The following is a 9,186-nucleotide window of genomic DNA, read 5'->3' as shown; positions in this document are numbered from 1 at the left end:
CAGCAGCTTTTATAGGCACACAGGTACTCGGGTTCGATCCTCCACAGCGCCGCTATTGGATTCTCGCCTATTAGTCCCGCCCACCGCCTTCACCTATAGGGCATCCGAGCTGTCAGTCAGACTACACGGGCTCGTCCCATGTTACTGGCCGTTCCCGTTTGTGAACCCTAAGGCGAGATGTACGGCGCAACGTCCCCGGCTGGCGTTTGCGGGAGCGTGTGAACGAATCAGTGAGAGGAGAGCTACAGAAAGAATACAAAGAAACCGCACGCACTCAGCTCCATGTTAACAGAGTTTGTCGGTAGAAGAGTGTTAGGGAGGTATGTTCATGAGAGAAGCTATGGTGCTACTTGAAAAAATCTTATTTGTTTGAATGAGCTTTTTGGACTACTACACCCCTAAAGGCCTAGGACATGTTGCAAGGGGCTTCTGAAATGGGGCGCTCTGAATACCAATTAAAGGTGGAAAATAGCAGTGTATGACTTTTTGCAAGACATACGTAAAATAATTGTTTATGATAAATAGAATAAATGGGAAAGAAGAGTGTTGTCTAATATATAGGATCTTGTGCATAAATCTTACTATTGAACTCCGTGGGAGCAAACTCCGTGGGAATTACTGCTGAATAAACATACATACGATCGGGCTGCACCTGCACGTGAGGAACAAGAAAATATAGGAAGCCTCCTTCTTAACTGAAATAGCTTTTTGTGCCTTGTGTAACCAGATTAACTGGTCACTTGCAATAATAATATTACCAGACCCCTGGGATTCCACCAGCAGGAAGTGAATCTTCTGTTTAAAGTCATATAAGGGCTTTATTGCACAGTCAATCAGAGTATAATTCTAATCCCACAGCATGATAGACTTTCAGTGCAACCCTACTTGTATTTACTTGTTAGTATATACTATTATATTTAATGGTGCCTACTCCCTAGTAAGTGTGTGAGATTGCAGTCTTTATGTGGAACTTCTACAAGCCTCTTTTCAATGACAACTGCACAGTTATCCTTGAGTTTGCACATAATTTGGGAGAGCGTAGTCCGTATGAGAATAGTCTTCACTTTAGTGATCTAGCCATGTATTCAGGAATCACATGACAGAACGAGCATACAGTCTTTGTGTGTGTATGTACACCTAAAGTTTCATTAAATGGTAAGGAATCTAGTGAGAATTTAGTTAATAACTTTGGTAATCTTCAGTTGCAATCTTATATACACTTATCTGGGAATTAGACCTATAGCAGGATTTATTTCTGAGTAAGCAGGTGTAGAATTATGCTAGGTATCACTAAAAGTGGGCGGGGGGAGGCTGAAAGAGCATCTGTATATTGGAATAGTGCAGTGAGGGGGCATCCACAGGGTCAGCCCAAGACAGTTTGCTACCTGAAGCAAAGGACTAGATGACACCCCCACCATTCCATGTTCAGAAGCTGATTAAACTCACCCCTGAGAGCAGCAGGCTAGTTATGGGAGTGCAAGACAGGCCATGTGGCACATACAGCTCTGTCTGATTCTTTTAACAAAAGGGTACAGCCAGGGGGCTCAAGAGGAGTAGCAGCTAGGGGCTGCCACCTGCTATCCAGCAGCATCTGTTACCTGAGGCAGCTGGTGCATTCTGCCTAATGGTAGGGCTGGTCCTGGGTATCCAAATAATTATTTTTAAAAATTAATAGTAAAAGGGACAGTTTACAAAATAGTTTTAATGTGGGAAGGGGAAGCAAAGCAATTTGTTGCTAATTTTGTCACAGAAAATCCCCAGTAGCTGCCTTTGAAACTTGCAACTATATCCCACAGAGTAATCGCAATAGAATAAATCCCCTGCCTCAAGATATTGTATTTCCCCAAATGTGTTAATTAATTATCTAAAATTGTGATATTTCCATATAACTGAACAGTGTGTGTAAGGGGGCAGACAGGCAGAACAAGCTCATAGGAAAACCGTTTCATCTGAGAAAACTATATTTTAATTCGGGGGAAACTATGAGAGAACACACAAGATTTCCCTGGGAAAATATTGGATGAGGAGTTACTTTTAAACAGAAAACAGAAGACAATAGGGCTGGGGGTTGGTCTGGATCATGCCTTTGGGTTGACTGCTCTCTGTGCTGAATCCAAAGCGATGGCTTTGAGGACTCCCCTAGACACTTAAGGGGAAGCAAGATCTGTTGGAATGTTAATGCTATGAACCCTTATAGTTTATGCTCAGGTTGTATATATGTGTAAATAAAGCCATATATCCTAAAGACACCACAGTCTTAGGGATCTTCATTTCAAGGAAACCAAACCCTGGGTAAGCACTGACATCTCTGAAGTCTGTCACTGCTCAGAGACTGGGTGCGTGTAATAATAATTACATCTAAACAGCTGGCTGAATTGGTTTTCCACAGATATTATTTCCAGATAAGAGCTCAACCATCAGGTAGACTAGTACTAAGATCTCACTTTGATTACTCCAAGTAAGGGTTCAAGAACACTCGTGCTGGAATCTGCAAAAGATCAAATTATTTTTACTCCAGCTTTGAATGACTTACCTTTCATAGCTTCACCCTTGGTAAATATTGTATAGCAGTAGAATTGTGCCCTTCCCTATTATGTTGTTACATTCAACATGCAATTTTAGCAATGAAGTGTGCTAAACAAACAACAACAGGTATTTAGGTAGAAAGCCAGGGAGGATCAGTGTATTGTACAGAATGTCACATGGACAACTATCTGACTATTGGATATAAGTTGTGGGTGTATGCTCAGCGTAATGAGCTCCTGGCCCTCAGGGAACAAGTTTGTTTCCTTGATGCCAAGGCAGCTGACCTGGAGAAGCTGAGAGAGACAGACAAATTAGTGGATAAGGTCTTTGGGGACATGATAGTGGCATCCTATTCCCAGGGTGATAGTTCCTGTGTTGTCATAGAGGAGGAGGGTTTGGGGAAGGAGAGAAACACTCTGAGGAAGAGGGAAATGGTGGCTTGGAAGGTAGCCATTCCTTGGTGGACAGACATCCTGTCTCACAGAGAATGCTTCTCAGGTGGGCATGGGGGCGCCTGTTATTGCGTGATTCATTCACCGGGGACTGGCGTGTTCTTGTCCAATTCCAGATCCAACAGAGACGGCAGCAAGGCAGTCAGAAGTTGCAGCACCGCAAATAGCTCCAAGTGAGAAACTCACTCCAACAGACTGAACCTTTTAAAGCTTCTGCTCAATCACTCTCTCAGACTCCACCATCTTTAGCTACCTCTGGATTCTTAAAGGGCCAAACCCTTGACCTCAAGATAGGCACTCCTCCATTCCTTAGCCTCCTGTTTGTTGTGTTCTCTGCACCACTGGACTAGTGAGATCTTGGGAGAGGCATTTGGTTACTCAGGGGAAAGTACCTGTAAGGGTCCAGGCTCAAGCCCTACAGATACAGAACTTTCTTCTGGGGCTCATGTTCCTCAGGCTTAGTTGTTCCCTGATCTCCAGCAGCAGGCTGAGAGCCCTGCACCTGGGCTGCCTCCTTAGCTAGAAAATCTGCAGCCTCTGACCAGGGTGGACTGCTGCTGGACTCCGGGGTCATGACAGGGACACTGATAGCTGAGTTTGTTATGGGTGAACAGACTGTATGATGACTTGCCTATCTTGTGTGAAGGTTGCAAAAATCTAGATAACTTAGTAAATAGGATTGTGGAAGCATCAGTGATCATGGTGCATGTTGGCATCAGTGATATGGAGAAATGTCCTGGAACCAGATCTAGGTTGCTAGGTAGAAAGCTGAAAGCCAGGACCTTCAAGGTAGTTTTCTCTGAAATGCTTCCCATTCTTTGCTCAGGGTCAGCCAGATAGGCATAGCTGAGAAGTCTCAATGTGTGAATGAGACAGTGCTGATGGGAGAATTTTGATTTCTTAAGCGCTGGTAAACATTTTTGGGACAAGCCTGGCCAGTAAACAGGGATGAGCTCCACTTTAACCAGAATGGAACTATACTGTTGACACTTAAAATAAAATTGAATTTTTAAACGTTTAAACATCCCTGGGGGAAAGCTGACAGGAGCTGAGGAGCATCCAGTTCATGATAAAGCATCCCTAAGGGATATGGTGAAAATGTTTGATTGTCCAAATAAAAGAAGGGTAGAACCAGGGAATGAAAGTGCAGAGGACATGATAGCCATTCAAAGAGGCCAAAGTGCTGTAGAATATAACATATGTGCCAGAGACATTTGGAGAGAAACACCATGCTTATAGGCTTATCCTAGAAGCCTCTGGGCCAAGACAGGTGAGCTCAAGTGCTTGGTTTTAAAGGAGAACATCAATATAGTGGGCATAATGGAAACCTGGTGGAACAAGGAAAACCAGCACAACATAGCTATCTCTGGATATAAACTCTATACGAAGGCCAGGGGGGGCATGCTAGAGGTGATATTATTTATTTATTTATTATTTGATTTATATCCCACCTTTCCTCCCAGTAGGAGCCCAGGGCAGCAAACAAAACCACTAAAAACACTTTAAAACATCATAAAAATAGACTTTAAAATACATTAAAACATCTTTAAAAACATTTTTAAAAGTGTTCAAGACATCTTTAAAAATGGTTAAAACATTGTTTAAAAAGGTTTAAAAACATAAAACAATTTTTATTTATTTATTTATGTCATTTCTATATATTATTTATATTATTTGGGAAACGAATCTCAAAGCGGTTTACAACCTAGATTAAAACATTGTACAAAACATCACAAAATATTAAAAGAAAACATTACAAATTCAAGCCAAATATAAAAAACACATTCAAAACAGCATAATTATCAGAAAAATAAAAGTATTCTCTTAAACATAAACATTATGAGTTAAGAATCAAATACAAAATACAAACTCCACAAAGAGCATCATTAGTTAATTAATTAAAACAACTATACTAGGAGCTACACCCCTCCAATAATCCTTTCCCAATATGTCCTTAACAGTCCTCCATGTCTAAATCCCACTTTGATTCATTCCCACAAACCATACAGATAACTTATCTCCAGCCAAACCACAATAAGGAACAAACACTTAGCCTACAAAAATACATAGCATCCAACACAACCACTCCCTCCCCATCTCTCACCCTGGTAGGGCCATACTCAATACCAGTTCAGTTTATCATACTGAGTTGTATTGGGTATCTTTGAAGCATACAAAAACATGACAGCCCAGACTCTCACTCTGGGCCACACATGCACAATTCAACTATAAACCAATAATACAACATCACTCTCTCTCTCTCTCTCTCTACTGGATAATACATTCAATGGTATAATATTAAAGGGGGTGATGCCCTCATGGAGACCCCAAAAGTTCTGCATTGCAGCAACCTTCATAGCTCATCTGTGGGCTGGGCACAGTCAATTAGCAGCAGGTGTTTCCACTCTCCTCTTCTGGAATTAGCAATAGCATCCTGACTCCCAAAGTCTTCCTGAACAATTTTTTTTTCACTGCCCACTGGAAGGCAAGCCGTTGGTTGGGTCAGAAGGGCCATCCTTGGAAGCATGTTCCACAGTCATGGTACCATCACTGAAAAGGTCCTGTCTCTTTTGTTCATCCACATCAGTTCTTACTGTTGTGAGGTGGTGTGGACATTTTTTCTTCCCATTTTTCAACATTCTGCAGCTTTTCTGGCTGCCTGCGCAGCTTGATATATTGGCCCTTTCACCTCGGGGAGCTATGCTCAAATCCAGTTGAATCCAAAGTGACTAAAGATTGTTCTTGCTTGGGCAAACATGCGCATTGTGGCCATTTCTGCTTCTGTTTCCATTTCAAACAGAGTTCTCCGGCAACCCAGTGTAGGCCAGGTTGCAGATGCAGCACAGTCCAAGCAAACTAAGATCAATCCAGAGAATCAGCAAGGTCCATACACAAGCCAGAGATGAAGTCAGGCCTAACTGCCCAAGGTCACTATCGCAAGGATTTCAGGCACACCACAGCAGAAAACTCAATCTAACACAGAAGACTCAATTCCAACACAGACGCAGACTGGGATAAGGTCTCAACTTAAAAGGCTTGTTGAAAGAGGAAGGTCTTCAATAGGCACCGAAAATATAACAGAGATGGCGCCTGTCTAATATTTAAGGGGAGGGAATTCCACAGGGTAGGTGCCGCCACACTAAAGGTCCGTTTCCTATGTTGTGCAGAACAGACCTCCTGATAAGATGGTATCTTCAGGAGGCCCTCACCTGTAGAGCACAGTGATCGACTGGGTATATAAGGGGTAAGACGGTCTTTCAGGTATCCTGGTTCCAAGCTGTATAAGGCTTTGTACACCAAGACTAGAACCTTGAACTTGGCCCGGTAGCAAATGGGGAACAGTGCAATTCTTTCAGCATTGGAGTGACATGTTAGCAATACCCTGCCCCAGTGAGCAGTCTCACTGCTGCATTTTGTACCAGCTGCAGCTTCTGCACCAACCTCAAGGGCAGCCCACCATAGTGCACATTATGGTAATCAAGCCCAGAGGTTACCAGTGCGTGGACAACAGTGGTCAGGCTATCCCGGTCCAGAAATAGCTGCAGCTATCTTACCAGCTGAAGCTGGTAAAAGGCACTCCTTGCCACTGAGGTCACCTGCACCTCTAGTGACAAAGATGGATCCAGGAGCATCCCCAGACTATAGACCTACTCTTTCAGAAGGAGTACAACCCCATCCAAAGCAGGCAATTGACCAATGATCTGAACTTGGGAACCACCAACCCACAGCACCTCCGTCTTGCTAGGATTCAGACTCAGTTTATTGGCCCTCATCCAGCCCGGCAGCAGTCCAGGGCTTGCACGGCCTCTCCCGATTCAGATGTTATAGAGAAATAGAGCTGGGTATCATCAGCATACTGCTGACACCTCACCCCAAATCTCCTGACGACTGCTCCCAAGGGCTTCATATAAATGTTAAACAGCATGGGGGACAAGATAGTACTCTGTGGCACCCCACAGCACAACTGCCAGGGGACCGAAAGACAATCACTCAATGTTATTCTCTGAAAACAACCTTGGAGATAGGATTGGAACCACTGTAAAACAATGCCTCCAATACCCATCTCACCAAGTCGGCCCAGAAAGATACCATGGTCAATGGTATCAAGAGCCGCTGAGAGATCAAGTAATAATAACAGGGTCGCACTCTGCCTATCCTTCTCCCGGTAAAACTCATCCATCAGGGCAACCAAGGCCAATTCAGTTCCATAACCAGGCCTGAACCCAGACTGGAATGGGTCAAGATAATCTGTTTGATCCAAGAGTACTTGCAGTTGCTGCGCCACAGCTCTTTCAATCACCTTCCCTAAGAAGGGGGTATTTGCGACTGGTCAGTAATTGTCGCAGACCAATGGGTCCAGGGTGGGCTTTTTCAGGAGCGGTTGGATCACTGCTTCTTTCAGGGCGGCTGGAACCACTCCCTCCTGCAATGATGCATTGACCACACCCTGAATCCACTCTGTCAAACCCCCTTGGCAAGTTTTAATAAGCCAAGAAGGGCAAGGGTTGAGAGGACACGTTGCTGGCCACATCATTGCAAGGACCTTGTTTACATCATCAGGCTGCATCAACTGAAACCGCTGCACTGTATGTCATAGAATCCAACAAGCTATGAATCCTAAAAGGGATAGACTACAGAACTACTGTAGGTGGCAATACCGGGCCTCAAGAGAAATTTAGTACTGGGAACATGTTATTGTCCCCCTGACCAAAACACCCAGTGTGATCTTGAGATGGAGACTGAAATCAAGGAGGCATCAAAAGGAGGAAATAAAGTAATGGGGGATTTCATTTACCCTCATAAAAACTGGCTAAATCAATCTTCCATTTATGACAAAGAGGTAAACTTTCTAGATACCCTGAATGACTATGCTCTGTAACAGTTGGTCATAAAACTGACTAGAGGAGAAGGTAAACCTGTGCTCAGGACCTGGTGTGATATGTAAATGTTGTTTAACCAGTTGTGAACAGTGATCATAGTGCTATTAAATTTAACATATATGTTAATGGACAGTTGCCAAGGAAGTCCAACATGGCCACATTTGACTTCAAAAGAAGAAACTTTTCAAGAATGATGAATGGAAGTAGAAAGGGAAAGTCAAGAGAGTCAAATCTCTCCAGAATGCTTTGGGGGTGGATATTCAAAACCTTATTAATAGAAACTCAGCTAGAATGTGTTCCAAAGATCAGGAAAGGTACCACCAAGACCAAAAGGATGCCAGTGTGGTTAATAGGCAGAGTCAAAGATGCTGTCAGAAGCAAGATGGCTTTTTTTAGAAAATGGATGTCTTGCCCAAGTGAGAACAAAAATTGACAAAAGAAATGCAAGCAGATAAGGGGGGGAATTCAAGGAGTACATGCTAAACACATTCACACCAACAAAGACATTTTTAAAAAAATACATTAGAAGCAGGAGACCAGCTAGGGAGGTGGACCTTTGGATAACAAAGGTGTGCTAAAAAAGGAAAAGGAGATTGCAGAGAAGCTGAATGAATTCTTTGCCTCGGTCACCAACGAAAATGTACGGCAGATCCCTGTACCTGAACTAACTTTATCAGGAACTGAGGCAAATAGTGGTGATGAGAGATGACATTCTAGCCCTTAGTGACAAACTAAAAATGAAGACATCACCTGGTCAAGATGGCATCCACCGAAGAGCCCTTCAAAAACTCGAAAGTGAAATATTCTAATCTAACAAAAATATGTAACATCCCTAATATCAGCCTCTGTGCCTGTGGACTAAAAAGTGCTCAATGTAATTTTTAAATAAGGATCCAGAGAATATCTGGGAAATTACTGGCTGGTTATCCTAATGTCTGTTCTGGAAAATTGGTAGAAAGCATTATTAAAGATACAACCATTGAGCATTTAGAGGAACAAGTCTTACCGAAGCATGGCTCCTGCAAATGTAAGTCCAGTCTAACTAACCTTTTAGCAGGGTTTTTAAAGCAGATTCTCCAACTGCACAAATTCTCCCATTAGATACTCCACACTAAAAACAAAAGACAAATGAACACAAAGCATTCTTTGTTCCTTGCTTACCCCCTGTGTCAGTGACAGTTTCTCCATAGGAGTCAGTAGTTCTTATCTTCTATCCAGCAACAATTCATTTATGAATTTGCCTTAGCTCTTTAACTAATCCAGTGGCTCTTGTGCCAATGCAAATCCGAACTCAGTAACACTTACACCAGTGAAAGGGTCACTGGATC

At 42.9% G+C, this 9,186-nt stretch overlaps 1 protein-coding gene across 1 annotated transcript in view; it reads left to right on the top strand.

Moving 5' to 3' along the window:
• The first annotated feature begins 143 nt into the window (after positions 1 to 143).
• The window catches only part of CDK19 (cyclin dependent kinase 19), a 183,507-nt gene continuing 174,464 nt past the window's right edge, over positions 144 to 9,186 (top strand). Inside the window, exon 1 of the mRNA XM_061623616.1 lies at positions 144 to 320. The gene's annotated coding sequence lies outside the window, so the exon portion shown is untranslated. The remainder of the gene's footprint in view (positions 321 to 9,186) is intronic.

Source organism: Rhineura floridana, chromosome 4 (assembly GCF_030035675.1).
Source record: "Rhineura floridana isolate rRhiFlo1 chromosome 4, rRhiFlo1.hap2, whole genome shotgun sequence".
Classification (NCBI taxonomy): domain Eukaryota; kingdom Metazoa; phylum Chordata; class Lepidosauria; order Squamata; family Rhineuridae; genus Rhineura; species Rhineura floridana.
Note: the sequence above shows the minus strand (reverse complement) of the source record. Positions and strands in the feature narration are given on the sequence as shown.